Source organism: Microcaecilia unicolor, chromosome 12 (genome assembly GCF_901765095.1).
Source record: "Microcaecilia unicolor chromosome 12, aMicUni1.1, whole genome shotgun sequence".
Lineage (NCBI taxonomy): Eukaryota > Metazoa > Chordata > Amphibia > Gymnophiona > Siphonopidae > Microcaecilia > Microcaecilia unicolor.
This window is the reverse complement of record NC_044042.1, coordinates 10,616,257-10,636,603: the sequence shown is the minus strand read 5'-3', so window position 1 is coordinate 10,636,603 and position 20,347 is coordinate 10,616,257. Positions and strand designations below refer to the sequence as shown.

Sequence of the window (20,347 nt, the reverse complement as noted above, 5' to 3'; positions counted from 1 at the left end):
TTGAAGCAAACAAGTATAGAGAGTTCGATTTTGTCTGGTTCTGGTAGAGTTTTGATGTCAGGTCATTTATGAAGGATCATTATGGTTTGTCTTTTTGAACAGGTTGGTCTTTAGTAATTTCCGGAAGGCTGCTAGGTCGTGAGTTGTTTTTATGGCATTTGGTAGTGCATTCCATAGTTGCGTGCTGATGTAGGAGAAGCTGGATGCATATATTTATATTTAAGTCCTTTGCAACTGGGGTAATGGAGGTTCAAGAATATGCGTGATGATCTTTTTGAGTTCCTGCTTGGTAAGTCTATGAGGTCTGACATGTATATCGGGGCCTCGCCATGAATGATTTTATGAACCAGAGTATAGATTTTGAACGTAATTCGTTCTTTGAGTGGGAGCCAGTGTAGTTTTTCTCTTAGGGGTCTACAGATATTGATAATTAAAGATCAGTGTGTAGCCCCTGACGCAGCCCTGCTGCGCGAAACATGGCCTGTGTCGGGCTCATTATATCATTTGGTTTTCATTCAATAAATTTGTGTTTATCTCCTACTGATCTGCTTCGTTGACTTCCATCTTGGAGTTTGCAGATCGTCTGCCTTGCTGTTTTCTTGCCCCCCCCCCCCCCCAAGAACTTGTGCACATGTCCAATATTTTAGACATTTCTGAGCATAAACCTTTTCTAAACACAAAAACCTCTTATAAAATATTGACCCCCCCATAAGAGAAACCCCCAGATTCTATATATGGTTCTCAAAATGGCATGCATGCAATTTCATTGAGTAATGAGCCAATTAGCTCCAGTAATTGGGTGCTAACAATTATTGGCATTGATTGGCAACAATGTAGATTTATGCATGCATCATGCTAAGGGCTATTCTAAAAAGATGCACATGTAAATCAGCGCACAACTGAAAAGGAGACTTGGCCATGGAAAGAGCATGGGCAGGTCACAGTATTATAGAATTCAGAGAAGGTGTCAGGATTTACACCAGGTTTCAGTTGGTGTAAATCCTTATGCCCAAAGTTAGGCACGGATCCCGGGGCTATGCGCTATTCTGGCCATTCCCAACCCAGTCCTCAAGGCACATCTAGTCACATCGGGTTTTCAGGATATCCACAATGAATAATTATGAGTTAGATTTGCATTCAGTTGGGACACTGCATGCAAATCTATCTCATGCATATTCATTGTGGATATCCTGAAAATCTGATGGGATTAGGTGTGCCGCAAATTTTTCAGTCACCTTATATAGAATCTAGCCCAATATGGTTTTTATCATTACAGTATCATGGTTTTCAAATTTATGGACAGAATATATATTTTTTTACTTTTCCAAATTTTATCACATTTTTTTTTCAGTCTCAATATATACTGTTATTATTATTATTGCATTTTTATCCCACATTTTCCCACCTATTTGCAGGCTTAATATAGCTTACATAGTACCGTGGTGGTGATCGCCAATTCCGGTATGACAGATACAGAGTGATATTGTAGTAAGGTTCGTGTGCGACAGACATCTTAGGGAATAAGGAGGAAGGGTTAAGTTATGTCTGTTCTTGATTTAGGGAAGCTTCATCTTGTATGTGTTGGAGCAGGGTAAGTTGTCTCTCTTTCCTCCCTGAGCCTAAGTGGATCAATGGGGCGACAACAACATACACCTCTCTACTAAGAAATGGATCCAAATGGAGTTCTGGGACAATTTTCCACAATTTCCTAGTAGTCTTGCTCATAAAGACATGTTAATCTAGTAGTGCCATGTAGGTCTCTCACCATAGGATTACCAGAAGGCTTTCAGATCTCAGATACAGCTTGATCTTTTCCTGGTTTTACCTCCAGTACTTCTGAATATTTGCAATTCCTGCATTTCTTAGGGAATCAGAAGTTCAAGTCTGTGCATGCAATGGGATTCAACCATTGTCTGTCCCTGATGACCCAGAGCCAGCCGGGATCTCTCCTTAAGCAATGAACTTGCAAGATAAATGATATTGAATAGACGTGCAAGGGATTTGCATACAGCAGTGTGCTCTGATATTTCCAATGCAGTGTCTACACAGTTCTCTTAGCATTAGGAACACAAATCGTCTGGTGTTATAACCACATGCAAGTCTCATTGGTTTTCTAGACCGCTGTGGGTGATCAGGAAGAGTAAAGAATTCACTGTCAATGGATAATTCCTCCTTCCTCCCCTCCCCCATTCTCCTCCACTCCTCATCCCTAGAGGTTGAAATCCATCAGTGAGGCAGAGCACATACAACAGCAGCCTTGCATCGCCCTGGGGAGAAAAAGAGACCTCCAGAACAAAGAACTGAACGATAGAGCTCAAGAGTTATTATTCTATGCCTGACTCTCCCACAGGCATCCTAGCATGTCAACACCACAGAAAGTAAAGATTCTGTGATTAGGTTTTCTGACATTCCCTTATTAACTCTTAGACTGCCAGATATCTTGGTGTCTGAGATACAGGGATCTTATAATATCTAACTCGATATGTGATATCCAACGTATACAGGAAAACAATTCTCAACGCTGAACATTGACCCAAGCTAGAAATTATTCAGTGTTGTGTTGGACTGTGAAGCGAATATTTAGCATTTTCATGTCATAGTTTCAGATGAGTTTTTGAGTTGAGCACTCAACTTTTTTTGTAAATACCTAGGATGACTTAAGGCTATCAAAAGAGTCTGTCTGGGATCGATGCCCACACTCTAATCGGGCACTGTGGGAATTATTTCCTTTACAGCAACAGTGTATCACGAAGATCAATTGCCCCACTCCGCCCCAAACAGATTCATTTGTTCATTTTTATGCATTGATATTTCACTGATCCAGCTATAAAGTGCCCTCAGCGGACCACCGTCTGCAACACAAGGAGTACAATACATGCAACAGACTAAGGGTACTCAAAGTAATGATCTGTCATTCACTACAGTCAGTCACTTTAATGCTGTATCATGGGCATCACATTTCATTTTCCCAGTCTTTGATGACTATTAATAGAAAATAGTAAATTTGTATTGTCTGAACTTAATTGAGAATAAACTATAGAAAAAAATGTTGATGCAATGAATAATTCATCTGGGGAATCTGTTGCTGAAGGATGTGAGCAAGGTGACTAACATAGCGGGATCCAAGAGAGTTTTGGATAAATTCCTGGAGGAATGATTGGCCGGGTAGACCTAGGAGAGCCATTACTCATTCGTGGAAATGAACTATGAGAAATAGGTCTACCTTTCAGGATCTGCTGGGCACTGGAGAACGTGGTGAAGGCGGTTAGCTTAGCAGAGTTTAAAAAGGGGTTAGACGGTTTCCTAAAGAACAAGTCCATAAACCACTACTAAATGGACTTGGGAAAAATCCACAATTCCAGGAATAACATGTATAGAATGTTTGTACGTTTGGGAAGCTCGCCAGGTGCCCTTGGCCTGGATTGGCTGCTGTCGGGGACAGGATGCTGGGCTCGATGGACCTTTTGTCTGTCCCAGTGTGACAATAGCAGAGTTTAAAAAGGGGTTAGACGGTTTCCTAAAGGACAAGTCCATAAACCACTACTAAATGGACTTGGGAAAAATCCACAATTCCAGGAATAACATGTATAGAATGTTTGTACGTTTGGGAAGCTGCCAGGTGCCCTTGGCCTGGATTGGCCGCTGTCGGGGACAGGATGCTGGGCTCGATGGACCCTTGGTCTTTTCCCAGTGTGGCATTACTTATGTACTTATACTGGTAACTATCAGACACAGGAAGCTGAGCTCATTGAGCTTTGATCTGATCCAGCACTGCTTCTCCTATGTTTTTATGGACTGACCACCAATCGTTTTCCTGTATTTCCTAGGTTTCCTGCCCCTTCCTTCCCCCACTGATACTTATGTAGTTTAGTTTAGTTCATTATATCAAATGCCCCATTTGGCAGCTAAGCAGTTAACAATAAAAGCTCAGGAGGAGCAAAAAATAAGGGAGCAGGGATGGGAAATAGCCTGAATTATGAAGGAAAAGCTTGAGTAAAATGCCAAGAGTTTTCAACGTTTTTTTTAAAAGGCAGGATATATCGGTTCAGATTTAATATGAAGTGGCAGAGTATTCCAGCGTTTCGGGGCAGCACAGGCAAAAGCAGTGGTCTGAGTAGTGTCCAGTCTTATAGCAGTAGGAGAAGGAAGATGAAGGAGGGACTGCTGAGAGGAGCATAGAGGGTCAGAGAGAGGAATGTATGCGGGATGCGAAGAACAGATCGTAAGGAAACTTCAGACCACTCAGAACACGGCAGCCAGGCTCATTTACGGAAAAACAAAATTTGAAAGTGCAAAACCTCTTTGCGAAAAACTGCACTGGCTACCAATTAAAGAACGTATTGCCTTCAAGATTTGTACCTTGGTTCACAAAATAATCAAGGGTTTACCTCCAGCTACATGACCAAACTAATCGACTTACCAATTAGAAACACAATTGAATCAGCAAGAACGTACCTAAACCTTCACTTTCCAAGGATGTGCAGTCCTTCAGAGCTAGTCACAAATGCAATAACTTAAGCCATTAAAAAGGTCTCTTCTACAATCTACTGTGTAATCTCTCCTTCTACGTCACTGTAAATGTAGAAGGTGTAATTGGATTGCAACAAAGAAAAAAAAAACATTGCCTAAAAGGTTCACAATTAATGCTAAATATGGAGCTTGCTCGCACTTTCTTTTACCAAACTATCATCAAGTAGCAAGACAATTTCCCTCTATTTTCTTATCACAGAGGAAAAGGCTTCAGACACTCAGTGAGCCGATTCTTTAAATTCATAGGCTCACTGACTCGTAATGGCGGCTGCAATTTCTCCGTATATTTAGCCTACCACGAGCATCCTCATTAGCCAAAAACCTCTACATTCATTTTTATATAACTATTTTGGAACTTTTTTTAGTCCTTAATAGTGTCACTTTATTATAATCAACTTAAAAAGGTACACTTATCTTCTGCTGCTTTCCATACAGGACTCCCGGTACGCCCTACAGTGAGCTCCCGTTTCGCCAACAGCTTCTTAAGGAGCAGTACCGTTTTAACTCTAAAGATATAATAAGCAGATTATTACAATCTCAAAGAGGGTAGAGGAAATCATTTACCACCAGGCTAGGAGACTTACTTGAGAACTTCCTGTACTCACGAAAATGCAGCGTCCTATCTTTCTAAAATGGCGGACGCTATTTATCATGACACAGTCCGTGTCTAGCCAATCACAATCTTTTTACTGTTTAAAGGGCTAGACCTGCTAGAAAAAAACTTTCCAATCTATTCTTGTATTGAGTCCTTTTGGGTCCAAAGTTTGTAATCTGTGTATCCATCTTTGTTCTTTGCGAATGAGTAACTTGTCCCTGTCTCCACCTCGACTGGACATCGGGACCTGCTCTATCGCAATACACTTAAAGTCTTCAAATTTATGCATCTTATCCATACTGTGTTTAACTAAAGGGGCTTCCTTCCGAGACACCTTTAGATTGTGTTTATGATCAGTCAGTCGCTGTTTAAGAGAGGAAGAGGACAGAGGAGAAGACAAAGAGGCAGGTATCATCGAGGGAATGTCCAACATCGACCCCAAACACCGGCGGTAGTTCCAGCTCAAGCATCCACAATGGAAAATATTTTTGGAATTTTTACCGTGGCGCTGACCAGTTACCGCGGGAGCCCTTAACACCACATCAATGAACGGCGGTAAGGGCTTCCAGCCGCATGGTCATGCGATAAGAGTAATCTTTTCCTGCTGCGGTAAAAAGGGCCCTGGCATGCGAGAAAAATGGCCCCCACTGCTATTGCAGGGCCCTTTTTACCGTAGCTTGGTAAAAGGATCCTTAAACTCATAGTCAGAAATCCAGTTCTTCAAAGTTGTTGTCGGATATAGGACACTGGCACATGCACAGATGGTTTCGGTTATGGCTTTCCATCATTAGCCAACCACGTTTTCCTTATTTCTAGTTTCCCTTATGAGAGTGCGTCAATACCCACCAACAGCTTGGAGAAGGGGCGGCTGAGGGGAGATATGATAGAGGTCTATAAGATAATGAGTGGAATGGGTCGATGTGGAGCGTCTGTTTACGCTTTCCAAAAATACTAGGACAAGGGGGCATGCAATGAAGCTGCAGTGTGGTAAATTTAAAATGAATTGGAGAAAATGTTTCTTCACTCAGCACGTAGTTAAAATCTGGAATTCGCTGCCAGAAAAGGTGGTTAAGGCGGTTAACTTAGCGGACTTCAAAAAAGGGTTGGACGACTTCCTGGAGGAAAGAGCCATAGAATGTTATTGAATGGATGGAGGGAATAATACGGTATTTCTAGGACAAATTGCTTGTTCTTTTGGCCGCTGTCGGTGACAGGGTGCTGGGCTCGATGGACCCTTGATCTGTCCCAGCATGGCGATGCTTATGTACTAACAGCTGCCCTACAATTTCCCACTGTTAATGCACTGACTTCCTATCTACTAATGGGGACTTCAGTGCAACCCACTCCCTTAATTGTCTCCACAAATAATACACCACAGAAGGATGACTAGGGAACCCTAATTAACACTGAAAGGGTTTTCTGTCCCAAACCCTGTTTGGTCTGATTTCTTACTAAGAGAAGCAAGACAGCAATTTTCTGCATGATAAATCACGAAACGAATCATTGTCTTGCCTGGAATCTTTCTTGGAACAGAGATATCAGGTGCACCAGTGGGACACAAACAGCTTCTTTTTTTTTTTTTAAAGTTTGCCTATCAGAAAGGTTTACTGGAACAGGCAGAAACTGTGATGAAGCAGGGAATTAATTTGCACTCTCCAGTTCCAACTCTATTTTAATTAAGCCCGTTAATTATTTGCTGTAAGCATATTTTTTTCACAGAAAAGATTCATGAGTGAAAATGGCCAAGTTTATTTATACAGTAGAAATAAATAGCTATTCTTAATTACCAACTGGCTAGTGAACTCATACTAGGGGTGTCTGAGGTTGACTCCAACCTGGCAAAGTGTTCTTGTTTTAAGAGGTGTCTATGGAGGTAGAGATTATGGGGGTCCTTTTACTAAGTCGCGCAAGCGTCTATGTGCACCCAACGCACGCCAAAATGGAGTCACCGCCCGGCTACCACGTGGCTTTTGTGATAATTTCATTTTTTGGTGTGCACCCAATACACACATCTGGGAAAATAATTTTTATTTTCTGACACGCGTATTGAGTGGGCACCAAGTGGCGTCTGACACGCATAGGTCCTTACCACCCGGTTACTGCTAGGTCAATGGCTGGCAGTAAGGACTCAGACAAAGAATGGACGCACGGCAATTTTCATTTTGCCGCACGCCCGTTTTTGGCAAAAAATTTTAAAAAGGCCTGCGGTAGTGTGGACGTCTGTTTTGGGCGCATGCAGAATCATTTTTCAGCGCACATTAGTAAAAGGACCCCATGGTATGGTAACAGCTAAAAGGACTACAAGATACCATTAGCTATACCGGTGAAATCCACGCCTATCTTTTCAAAGTACCTTACTTTCTAACTCCTCTTACTCTCTTACCTATCTATATGTTAACCATCTCTCTGACCTCATGTGCAACTTTCTTTAAATCAGTCACCTTACTTTCTAACTCTTCTTACTTTCTTACCTAGTTGTATGTTCCATCTTTGCTTTACCCTTCACTATCAATTAAAATGTTCTATTACATATTGTGTTGACATTGTAAGCAGTATACTATGCCATACTTTGTATTGTTAGTTGAATATTTTTACTGCTGTAATTGACTATTGCTTATGTTTGATCTATTCTTACTGTACACCACCTTGAGCAAATTCCTTCAAAAAGGCGGTAAATAAATCCTAATAAATAAATAAATAAATCTATGCTTACAGCGACCCCCTCGTGTCTCTTTTAAGAAATAAATTAGGAGTAGCTTTCGAAAGGAAAAAACAATACGATAGAAATGCAACTTTCTCTATATTGTGTTGCATTTCCATTTCCAGAAAGCAAAGTTACACAAAACTACCCATTATGGACATTAAAATTTCTCGAAAAAGCATGGCCTCACCTGGGAAGGGGGGGATAGAAAGACAAAAGAAAGAGATTTCTTTTTACATCTCCTAAGGTTTAGTTCCACTTGATTCCTATATTGTGGTCTGAGGAGGAGTTTCATTGTTTCTTTTATATTATGTATTTCTTCTCTGTTTATATGCCTCCATGTTTCTTCAACAACTGTTATACTTGTGAATTGTTGTTATAAATTCAATAAATATATAATGAGAAAAAAAGAAACAAAGACAAAGCACCTAATTCCACATGCACTGCAGTTAAATATTTCTGACATCACATTGTTTGTAATCAATGTTATAACAGCTCATTAAAAATACCCAGCATGGTGCTTCAGTTGACTATGACACAGCTCAACCCAGACACCTAAAGATAGCTACGAAAAACTGAAACACTGAAATTATGAGTAAATTGAAGCTACAAATGAAGCTACTGAACCTGCGGTAGCCGGGCGGTAGTTCAAAATCGACGCAGGTAGGACACGCTTACGCACCTACGCGGTTTACTAAAAGGGCCCCTATGACTGTTGTCTCATTTCACTTTCCCAGGAGTAGCCTAGGGGTTAGTGCAGTGGACTTTGATCCTGGGGAACTGAGTTCGATTCCCACTGCAGCTCCTTGTGACTCTGGGCAAGTCACTTAACCCTTCATTGCCCCTGGTACAAAATAAGTACCTGAATATATGTAAACCGCTTTGAATGTAATTGAATGTATTTCCCTTTCCCTATTTCAGATTCTACATGGAATGTTGCTACTATTGGAGATTCTACATGGAATGTTGCTACTATTGAGATTCAGTTGCTACTATTTGAGATTCTACATGGAATGTTGCTATTCCACTAGCAACATTCCATGTAGAAGCTTGCCCTTGCAGATCAGCAACGCGGCCGCGCAGGCTTCTGTTTCTGTGAGTCTGACGTCCATCCCCTTTATCATTTTGGTTGCTCTTCTTTGAACCTTTTCTAATTCCACTATACCTTTTCTGAGATACGGTGACCAGAACTGAATTCAATACTCAAAGTGAGATCGCACCATGGAGCGGTACGGAGACACTATAGGATTTTTGGTCTTATTCAACATCCCTTTCCCGATAATTCCTAGCATTTTGTTTGCATTTTTGGCTGCCACCGCACATTGAACACAATATTTCAGTGTTCTATCTACACCTAGGTCTTTTTCTTGGTTGCTGACCTCCAAGGTGGACACTAGCATCAGGTAACTATGATTTGGATTATTCTTTCCAATGTGCATCATCTTGCATTTGTCCACATTAAATTTCATCTGCAATTTGGATGCCCAGTCTTCCAATTTCTTAAGGTCTTCCTGCAATATTTCACAGTCCGCACATGTTTAAACAACCTTAAATAGTTTTTTGTCATTTGCAAATTTAATCACCTCACACATCATTCTGATTTCCATATATAGTGGAATTAGAAAAGGTACAGAGAAGGGCGATGAAAATGATAAAGGGGATGGGACGACTTCCCTATGAGGAAAGGCTAAAGCGGCTAAGGCTCTTAAGCTTGGAGAAAAATGGCTGAGGGGAGATATAATATAGGTCTATAAAATAATGAGTAGAATGGGATGAGTAGACTTGAATTGATTTACTCTTTCCAAAAATAATAGGACTAGGGGGCATGCAATGAAGCTACAAAGTAGTACATTTAAAACGAATCATGGAAAACATTTCTTCACTCAACGACTAATTATACTCTGGAATTCACTGCCAGAGAATGTGGTAAAAGCAGTTAGCTTAGCAGGGTTTTAAAAAAAGGTTTGGATAGCTTCCTAAAAGAAAAGTCCATAAGCCATTATTAAGAGGGACTTGGGAAAATCCACTACATATTCTAGGATAAGCAGCATAAACTCTGTTTTACCATTCTGGGATCTTGCCAGGTACTTGTGACCTGGATTGGCTACTGTTGGAAACAAGATGCCAGGCTTGATAGACCTTTGGCCTGTCCCAGTATGGCAATGCTTACAGTATGTTCTTATGAAAAACAGAAGAAACTACCAAGCAAACACAGAGTCCCATCCCCAGAGCATCAATAAGGAAACTAGAGGCTGCATTTTTTTTCCTTGAACATTTGGGAACAATGATGATGCCTAACACATGACATGGAAACCTTATCCCTGTAATATAACTCAGACCTGCAAAGCTCTTGCTCCTTTTAGCATGTAAATCAAGCCCCAGAGCATTATCTAGTATCGGCTAACTAAAAGAGCAAATTGAAAACCAGTTCCTGTCTGACATTGTCAGTGTCCCAGACGGAGCAAGGCCAAAATGTTCTTTAGACTAATTCTAAATGATCTTTGTGCACATTTTAATTCAGCGCTCTCGACTGTGCATTGATTGGGCACTGCAGTTAATTTGCCTTTTCCTGATTGATTAGTTATTAATCGATACTGCCTGTGGGGAAAAAAAGCTCTGGTCAAAGTATTTTCATTAGGTATTGGTGAACATCACACAGAAAGCCAAAAATCAACCTGCTTGTCCTCTTCCTGTGACTTAGGGTTATGTTTACTAAACAGTATTAGAATTGCGTTAATAAGTAAAACACGCTATTTCTGGTGTTAAAATTTAGGGTGTAGTTATCAATGTGAGCTATCGTTAAGATATATTATTTTACCACTACCTTGTGCTATTTTATTTACCACAGGCCCATTTTATGCAAATATATTTATTTAGATCATTTAATATACTGCTTTTCAAAAAAACATAGAGCAATGTACAATCACAATAAAAATACTGCAAATAAAATCACAAAAATAGATGTAGACAGACATGATAAGAACTTCTGGTCTAGTGAGAAAGAACTGAATGGATTGGAGCTCTGACATGCTTCGAACTTTCTGCCACTGAGGAGCACAAGGTCACAGGGGGGTGTAAGGAGTCAAGAGTTCAGTGATGTGGTCTTGAACTTCTGCAAAGAACTCAAAGCTAAACACAAGACTTTAAACCAAATACTTTGCTCAGTCAGGAGCCAATGTAGATCCTGAAGAAATGGACTTATGCGGTCAGTGGCTTTTTCTCTTCTCAGCAACCAGGCTGAAGTGTTTGGGTCTAGCTAAATTCTGTATCATTGATATTTAAGCAAAGCCATAAGCCACGCTCTTATCGCCTCTTGCTTAGACTATTGCAACTTGCTTCTCACAGGTCTCCCACTTAGCCATCTCTCTTCCCTTCAATCTGTTCAAAATTCTGCTGCACGACTTATATTCCACCAATGTCGTTATACTCATATTAGCCCTCTCCTCAAGTCACTTCACTGGCTTCCTATCCGTTTCCGCATACAGTTCAAACTCCTCTTATTGACCTATAAGTGCATTCACTCTGCAGCTCCTCAGTACCTCTCCACTCTCATCTCTCCCTACATTCCTCCCCGGGAACTCCGTTCACTGGGTAAATCTCTCTTATCTGCACCCTTCTCCTCCACTGCTAACTCCAGACTCCGTTCTTTTTATTTTGCTGCGCCATATGCCTGGAATAGACTTCCTGAGCCAGTACGTCAAGCTCCATCTCTGGCCGTCTTCAAATCTAAGCTAAAAGCCCACCTTTTTGATGCTGCTTTTAACTCTTAACCATTATTCACTTGTTCAGAACCCTTATTTTATCATCCTCACTTTAATATTCCCTTATCTCTTGTTTGTCCTGTTTGTCTGTCCTAATTAGATTGTAAGCTTTGTCGAGCAGGGTCTGTCTATTCATGTTCAAGTGTACAGTGCTGCGTACGTCTAGTAGTGCTATAGAAATGATAAGTAGTAGTAGTAGTTAGTCTAATACACTAGTCACCAAGGAATATAACAGTGATGCAAATGCCTTTGAGTCTAGCAGAATCTGGATCTTCCATAGAAATTGCAAGCTAGTAAATGCAGCCCATACTGTTTATGAAATCTGAGCATTCATAGTGAAATCCTGGTCCAGTAGGACCCCCCCAGGTTACTAAGCACTGCAGTTGGTTATAAACAGTACACATGATAGTCAAAAAGCCCACCACCCTCCTATTCAGTTGAGTAATCTACAACTTCCCATTTTCTCAGGGTTGAGTTTTAACTTGTTGACTTCAGAAAATCATTTGTCCAATCTTGAAATGGAAGGTTGTATGCCTGTGCTCAAGCAGAGTTAACTCTCATCCATATAAATGATATTCAGTTCCATAAGAATATAAGCGTTGCCATAGCAGAACAGACCGAAGATCCATGAAGGCCAGTATCCTGTTTCCAACAGTGACCAATCCAGGTCACAAGTACCTGACGAGATCCCAGAACAGTAAAACAGATTTTATGCTGCTTATCCTAGAAATAAGCAGTGGATTTTCCCAAGTCCAACTTAATAATGGTTTATGGACTTTTCTTTTAGGAAATTATCCAAACCTTTTTAAAACCCTGCTAAGCTAACTGCTTTTACCACATTCTCTGGCAATGAATTCCTGAGTTCAATTACATGTTGAGTGAAGAAATATGTTCCCCTTTTTTAAAAAATTTACTACTTTGTAGCTGAGTGCCCCCTCAGTTATCTACTGGTCCAACTGATTCTTTTACCAGCTTCTTGCTTCTAATATACCTAAAAAGGTTTTTACAAGGGGGCTGATATTCAGACCATGGATGGAGCCTGGCTAACTCCCGTGGTTGGTATTCAGCCCGGATATTCAATGCCGGGCCATTTCCGGTGACCAGCAATGAAAATGTGGCGTAAATCCCTGCGCATAGAGTTACGTGGACTGGGTCATATTCTATAACAACGCATGTAAATTTGAGAATGCCCACAAAATGCCCGGCAGTTAGCGTGTGCTAATCATTAGTGCACGCTAAATCTATTCAGCGCACTTTCGTTAAAAAAGCCCATGGTTTTTCTTTCCTGTCCTGTTTTTAATTGTTTGTTTCTCATATTTCTTGATTCTAACCTAAGAGTTGATGTTTGAAGAAAACTGGATAGTTCACATCTGGCCAAATTTAGGGCCCCTTTTACTAAGCCGCGTGGGAGCCTACGCGCACCCAACGCATGCCAAAATGGACTTACCGCCCGACTACCACGTGGCTCTTGCGTTTAATTTCATTTTTGGCACGCGTCCGCTACGTGTGTCTGAAAAAATTTTTCAGACGTGCGTCGCGGATGCGCGCCAAGTGGCATCTGACTCGTGTAGGGTCCTTACCGCCCAAATTCTTTACTGCTAGGTCTATGGCTGGCAGCAAGGTCAGAGACCCGAAATGGATGCGCGGCAATTTCAATTTTGCCACATGTCCATTTTCGGGGGGGGGGGGGGGGGGGGGGGGGGGGAAGAGGCCTTTTTTACAGGTGCGCTGAAAAATGATTCTGTGCGCCCGAAACCCGCGCCTACACTAACGCAAGACCCCTTAAGAAATACAGAAGATGATAGTAGATAAAAACCTACAGGTTCCCTTCTCTTCTGCCTATTTCTCCCACTTTTTGAGAGAAGCAAGATCACAAACCTATCTCGATCTCCTCTGGCTTTTTTCTCGCTTCCTCACCACTGAGGATTCTCTGAATGGAAATGATTGTTTGCAAAGAGGAAAAAAAAAAACCATAAAGAACAGTTTTCAGAAATCTCAGAATGTGCACATACTGTTCTGCTCTGGGTTGATATATCATTGCTTTGCGGAGCTTCAGCTCAACAACCCTGATCACCTTCCAATTATACTAGGTGGAGTGTTATGGCCGGCAGGGCTCAATCTAGCACATCAGAGAAATCACAGGTCAGCCCTGGGGGCTGCAACAAAAGATGAAACCTTTAGAAAAGCACTGTAAATAATATTTCTTTACAAAAACCGCTCTAAGGATTGGCAAATGGGAGGGGGGAAAAACAGAAAATAAATTTTAGTTTTCTAAAGGGAGAACTGAATATATCAAACATATCTACAAGCGATCATGAATCACTTTTACCAAGACTTGGTTTTTAAATGCTCGACCTCAGAGATGGCACTGCTGTCGGTCGGAAGTTTGATGACTTGAAATGTACAGATGTGGGGGTGCTATAGTCTCCTATCGATGAACTCTGGAGTCCTTGGTTTAAAATGCCCCAACTCTTGGCATTGCGGTTCCCAGTTTTATGCACAAAGTGGCTAAAATTGAGTTACGGTGAACATTATTTTGCTTCCGCGCCAACTGCCTGTTAGTAGAAATGTCAATGGCTGCTAAACCAAACAACCCTTGAAAAATACATCACCTCATTTTCCTGTTGATCAACTTCCATTTTGTTGCAAACCAACCTGATAATGTAGTGCTGTAAAATAACGTATCCAACACAGCAAAGGTGACAAAAAGGAACAACCAGATGATGTCCAACGTAAAAGGAGTTTATTTAAAGCATCCAAAGACTCGACACGAGTCCTGTTTTGGCTGCACTAGCCTGCCTCAGGAGTAGAGAATGACACGGGGATAAAATTTGTCCCTGTCCCCGCAGGTTCCGTCCCCGCAGGCCCTGTGCAACTATTGTGTATAAATTACAAATAGAAAACAATAACAATGAGTAGCTATAATAAACCCTCCCACCATCACCACCACCCTCTACCCTTCCAACCCCAACAATAGCTGACTTCTACTACCCCAAGGACTCCTAATCCACCCTGTTAAAATGCCGAGGGGTACAAAATACAACCTGTTCTTTATGCCCTAGAGGGGAGAAATATGCCCTATGAAGCACTGTTATGATTTTTTAATCTGTGGATGAATAAAAAGCCATCAACGATCTCAGGATTCAATCTAGCTTTTCTGTCTTCCATAGTCCTGCAATAGAAGATGTCTTCTTAGAAGATGTGCTGGTAGCAGGATGTACAGGATCCCCCATGCAAATTTTGCTAGCTGTGGCCAGCATGTCTGCTTGTTTTTTCAAAAAATAAAAATATTGTCGTCTGCATCAGTCAAACATAAATAACCGTCCAGTTCATTAACAGGCTTCAAAGTTGAAAGTGACACAGGGACAAAGTTTGTTCCCATCCCCGTAGGATCTGTACCCATCCCCACGGTTACTGTGAGGGGCATAATCGAACTGGGCGCCCAAAGTTTCCTGAGGACGTCCTGGCGAAGGGACGGGGAAACCCATATTATTGAAACAAAATGGGCGTCCATCTTTCGTTTCGATAATACAGTCGGGGACGCCCAAATCTCAACATTTAGGACGACCTTAGAAATGGTCGTCCCCGGTTTTCGGCGATAATGGAAACTCAGGACGCCCATCTCAGAAACTACCAAATCCAAGCCCTTTGGTCGTGGAAGGAGCCAGCATTTGTACTGCACTGGTCACCCTAGCATGCCAGGACACCAACTGGGCACCCTAGGGGGCACTGCTGTGGACTTCAGAAATTGCTCCCAGGTGCATAGCTCCCTTACCTTGGGTGCTGAGCTCCCCAACCCCCCCCCCCCCCAAAACCCACTACCCACAACTGTACAACACTTCCATAGTCCTAAGGGGTGAAGGGGCACCTACATGTGGGTACAGTGGGTTTCTGGTGGGTTTTGAAGGGCTCACATTTACCACCACAAGTGTAACAGGTAGGAGGGGTATGGGCCTGGGTCCACCTGCATGAACTGCACTGCAGTACCCACTAAAACTGCTCCAGGGACCTGCATACTGCTGTCAGGGTATGACATTTGAGGCTGGAAAAAAATATTTTTAAAGTTTTTTTTTAAGAGTGGGAGGGGGTTAGTGACCACTGAGGGAGTAAGGGGAGGTAATCCCCGATTCCCTCCAGATGTCATCTAGTCAGTTTGGGCACCTTTATGAGGCTTGGTCGCAAGAAAAAATGGACCAAGTAAAGTTGGCCAAGTGCTCGTCAGGGACGCCCTTCTTTTTTCCATTATCGGCCGAGGACGCCCATGTGTTAAGCACCCCTCAGTCCCGCCTTCACAATACTTCCGACACACCCCCATGAACTTTAGTCGTCCCCGCGACGGAAAGCAGTTGAGGGCACCCAAGATCGACTTTCAATTATGCCGATTTGGGCAACCCTGGGAGAAGGACACCCATCTCCCAATTTGTGTCAAAAGATGGGCGCCCTTCTGTTTCGAAAATAAGCCTTCCCCGTGTCATTCTATACTCAGAAGCCTCCAGTAGGATGTCTCTAAAACTGCTGGCCATTCAAGTAAACACCAATTATTGCACCTTATTTAAAGTAAAATTGCTATCTCAAAACATTAGATTCTTGAGGTAGCCCTAAAATTGTCAAGGCAGACCCCACACATGGTCTAGCATTTTACCTTCTCCTTCCTCCTCCACAAATAGTCCAACATATACCTGGGGATGGAGCCTGGGCACAGCCAGAACATAACTGATTAGCAGCAATATTCAGTCTGCCAACCAGCTAAGTAAGCAGTGGCGTAGCCAAGGGTGGGCCCAGGTGGGCCCAGGCCCACCCAGTAGCAGCACACCTATGATGTGGCTGGCAGGGATCCCCAAGCCCCACCAGCCAAAAACTCCCAACAACTGTCCCTCCTGCATACCTTGTAAATAGCAGATCTTCACCTGCAGCACGCAGCAACTGATACGTACTGTTCGCACTGACCCCACAGCCTTCCCTCTGATGTATTCCCGCCTACGTGGAAACAGAAAGTTGCATCAGAGGGAAGGCTGTGGGACCAACATGAGCTGTGTGTATTAGTTGCTGCTCGCTGCTGGTGAAACTCTGCTACTTAAAAGGTATGCGGGGGAGGGGGGATGTTTGAGAGCCCATATGGCATGCAGGCGAGAGAGGGAGAGACAAAAGTGGGACAGGGTGGAGTTCTTCTGCCCACCCATCTTAGGCCCAGGCCCACCCAAAATTGGGTGTCTGGCTACGCCCCTGTAAGTAAGGGGTCCTTTTACTACGCTGTGGGGAAAAGGGCCCTGCGGTAGCGGCGGGGGCAGTTTTCCCCGCACACCAGAGCCCTTTTTGCCACAGCAGTAAGGGCTCCCACAGTAACCCTGTGGTAACCGGGCAGCACATGGCAATGCCGGACTACCGCCAGGTTAACACCGCGTTAGACCAAAAATATTTCTGGGGAGCACCGGAAATGGCACAAGTTCAACCCTTAACTACCGCCGGCGGCCGCGTTGGTCCAGCAGCAGAATCAGTTTTAGCCTGCGGGAATGGCTGCACCTTGTGTGGGTCTTGCTTCCTTTTGAGCCACCGGATGCTGCGGGGGTCTGATGCTTTTGATTCCTGCTGGCTGTGGTCCCTGTTCCTGTGCGGTGTTGTTGCCTGGCCCATTGACATTTCGGTCCCCGCCGGCATTATCGGCCTCCTGGTGTTGTCGTTCGCCTCCGGGAATCTCTTCCACTCTCCAGGCCGCATACTGCTGCTGCTTCTGCACTTCGTCTGCGCCTACTGGGTCTTACAGCTGTTCCCAATTTTGGTTTGCCTTGCCGAGAGCTGTTCGTTCCACTCTGGTCCATCTCAGCGTCTGGATTTCCACAGTCCATTTTAGACTCTCTCATCCTTTCCCTTTTTCCTTCTTACCTTGTTCCTTTTCCCCTATCTACTGTTATTGTAATTGATTCTTCAGTACATTGTAAGCCACTTTGCATGTATGTGGAAAAAAGTGGGATATAAATGTTCATAAATAAATAATTAAGATAATACACAAAGAATTCATACTGAGATATAGTATCAAAAACAATCTATTACCAAACCAAACCAGAAGAGGGCTAACAGTGGGACAATGTGTGATTCAGGCCCTAAGACACAGGTAATTAAGAGGAGCAAAAATATATCTATCTTTCCACCCACATGTATTTAATTGGAGTTGTTTGTAGTTTTGTCATGCAGATGTGCGCTGGGAAACAAAAAAAACTTAACAGCTTGATACAAAGAATTCCTAAGAGACCATACATCATTATATGGCGGTGTCCTGGTTTCACTTGATCAGCCATCACGGAGTGCTTTACATGTGAGCCAGTATGGAAAGAGCAGGGAATTTGGGAGGAACCCTTCAGCGGAGGTGGGCCAAACCAAGGGAAGCTTCAGAACAAGGGGGTCATGATTCGAGTAAGAGCCATAAAAATCAGGAGTAACATAAAGCCAGAGATGATGTAGATCAGAGATTTTCATGTTTCTTCGTCTCATGACTCACTTACATGGTGATAAAATTATCAAGGCATGGTCTAGCATTTTACCTTCTCCCCCCTCCTCCACAAATAGTCTGGTAACAAGTTTCGTTGTGTTGCATGATTCGGGTGTTTAGGTTGGATCATTATGGTAAGCCTTCTTGAATAAATTGGTCTTTAAGATTTCCGAAAGATAGTTATGTCATGCATTGTTTTCAAGATGTTTGCTAATGCATTCCATAGTTGTGTGCTTATGTAGGAGAAGCTGGATTCATATGTTGATTTATATTATAGTCCTTTGCAGCTTGGGTGGTGGAGGTTTAGGTATGTGCGTGCTGAACTTTTTGTGTTTCTAGTTGGTAGATTTATTAGGTCTGCCATGTAGTTCAGAGTCTCAGATCATCTGCACCCTTCCCAAGCTCACTCCCTCCCCCCACCCCTGGAACCAAAATATTTTAAGGGAGTCAGCTGCAACAGGGAGGACATCACTCCTGCCCATTTCCCTATTGGACCACGGGGGAAATGGGAAAGTAAGCCTACAACCATGGGGGGAGGAGCAGGGGAAGGGAGGGGGATCTGGCAGTGGGGGTCTTACTGTGGTTCCCGGGAGTGGCAGGAGGGAGTAGACATCAGAAGGGGGGGGGTCTCTCTCATAACATTTTGGGGTGGGTCCTGCTTTGCTTCTAGGGGGTGGGAAGGGGTTTGGAAGGGATGATTCTAGATGTTCTGGGAGGGTTATGAGGGAGGGAGGGGGATGTCAGCACTTCATACCACGACCCGAAAGTTAACCAGGCACTGGCCAATATTCAGACCAGTGTCCGCTTGACTTTGCCGCATAAAATGAGGACATCTTTTATTCAGTCCTAACTTTATACTGTTGTTCAGTTGGTCAGCAGACTGGACATCTCTGCTAGCTGGCTAGGTCTCTGCACTGCCCTAACTCCTCCCCCGCTCTACCCACATAATAGCCAGAATTGCCATACTGTATCTATCCTATACCAAATGTCATTGAGGGCCATATATGCAGTGTATCACATATGTGAATATTGTCAGTCAGGTGCGTCCTGACTGAAAAAAAAGGTTGAGAAACACAGGTCCAAAAACCATTTTGAAACCCGGCAACGTTAACTGTTTTTACAACTTGCTCTGGCAATGCATTCCAGACCTTAACTACTCATTGAGTGAAAACCCATTTTGTTTTAAATGCGCTACAATGTAATTGCATGGAGTGGCCCCTAGTCTTTGTACTTTCAAAAGAATAAACAATAGATTTACATTTTACTGTTCCACTCTATTAAGGATTTTGCAGACCTCAATCCTATCTCCCCTCAGCCGTCTCTTTTCCAAGCTGAAGAGACCTAACCTCTTTAGCCTTTCCTCATACGAGAGGAGTTTTTGGTTGCTCTTCTTTGTACTGTTTCCAGTTTCACTACATCTTTTTTGAGATGCAATGACTAGACTTGCACACAATACTCAAGATGGGGGTCTCACTATGGAACAATACAGAGGCATCATGATAATCTCAGTTTATTCTCTTCCTTTCCTAATAATTCCTAACATTCTGTTTGCTTCTTTGGTCACCATCGCACACTGAGCAGAAGATTTTAATGTGTTGCCCACGATGACACCTAAACCCTTTTCCTTAGCCGTGACTCCTAATGTGGAACCCACCATCTTGTAACTATAATTTGAATTACTCTTCCAATGTGCATCACATTAAATTTCATCTGCCATTTGGTTGCCCAGTTCCAGCCTACCAAGGTCATTCTTCGATTGCTACCAGTCTGCATGCGATTTATCAACTTTGAATAGTTTCGTATCATCTGTGTAAGTGATAGGGATGGGCACCCAGAAAATCTCTATACTATGTCATTTCTCATGTCCCAAGCCAGGCCTCCATCCCTGCCCCCCCCCCCCCCCCCCCCCCCGTTCACCACTGGGTCTACCTTAAGCATTGGTGGTCCAGTGAGGGAAGTTGAGGCAAGAGCAATGCCCATTCACTCCTATCCGTGGTCATGGCCACTTTTGCTATGGTGGCCGCAAGACTAGGGTGAAAGGTTGCAGCTGCCATATTAAATATGGATGAGACCATGGGCAGGAGCGAGTTGGCAAGGCGTAAGGTAGGCCTGAGGTTTGAGGAGGACATAGATTTTAGGAGGGATGGAGGAGGGGCCAGAAGATAGAGCCAGGAAACGCTGGGGTGGGGGCTTGCATTTGCTCACTTGTTGTTGGCAAATGAAACCCTGACCATTTTCGCTTGCCAATGATAGGACATGACATTTTCTCTATCTTT

The 20,347-nt window shown here is 43.0% G+C and overlaps 1 protein-coding gene across 3 annotated transcripts in view; it reads left to right on the top strand.

Annotated features, from left to right (window-relative positions):
- KCND3 (potassium voltage-gated channel subfamily D member 3) overlaps positions 1 to 20,347 on the top strand; it is a 328,170-nt gene that overhangs the window by 227,380 nt on the left and 80,443 nt on the right. The gene's annotated exons all lie outside the window — the stretch shown is intronic.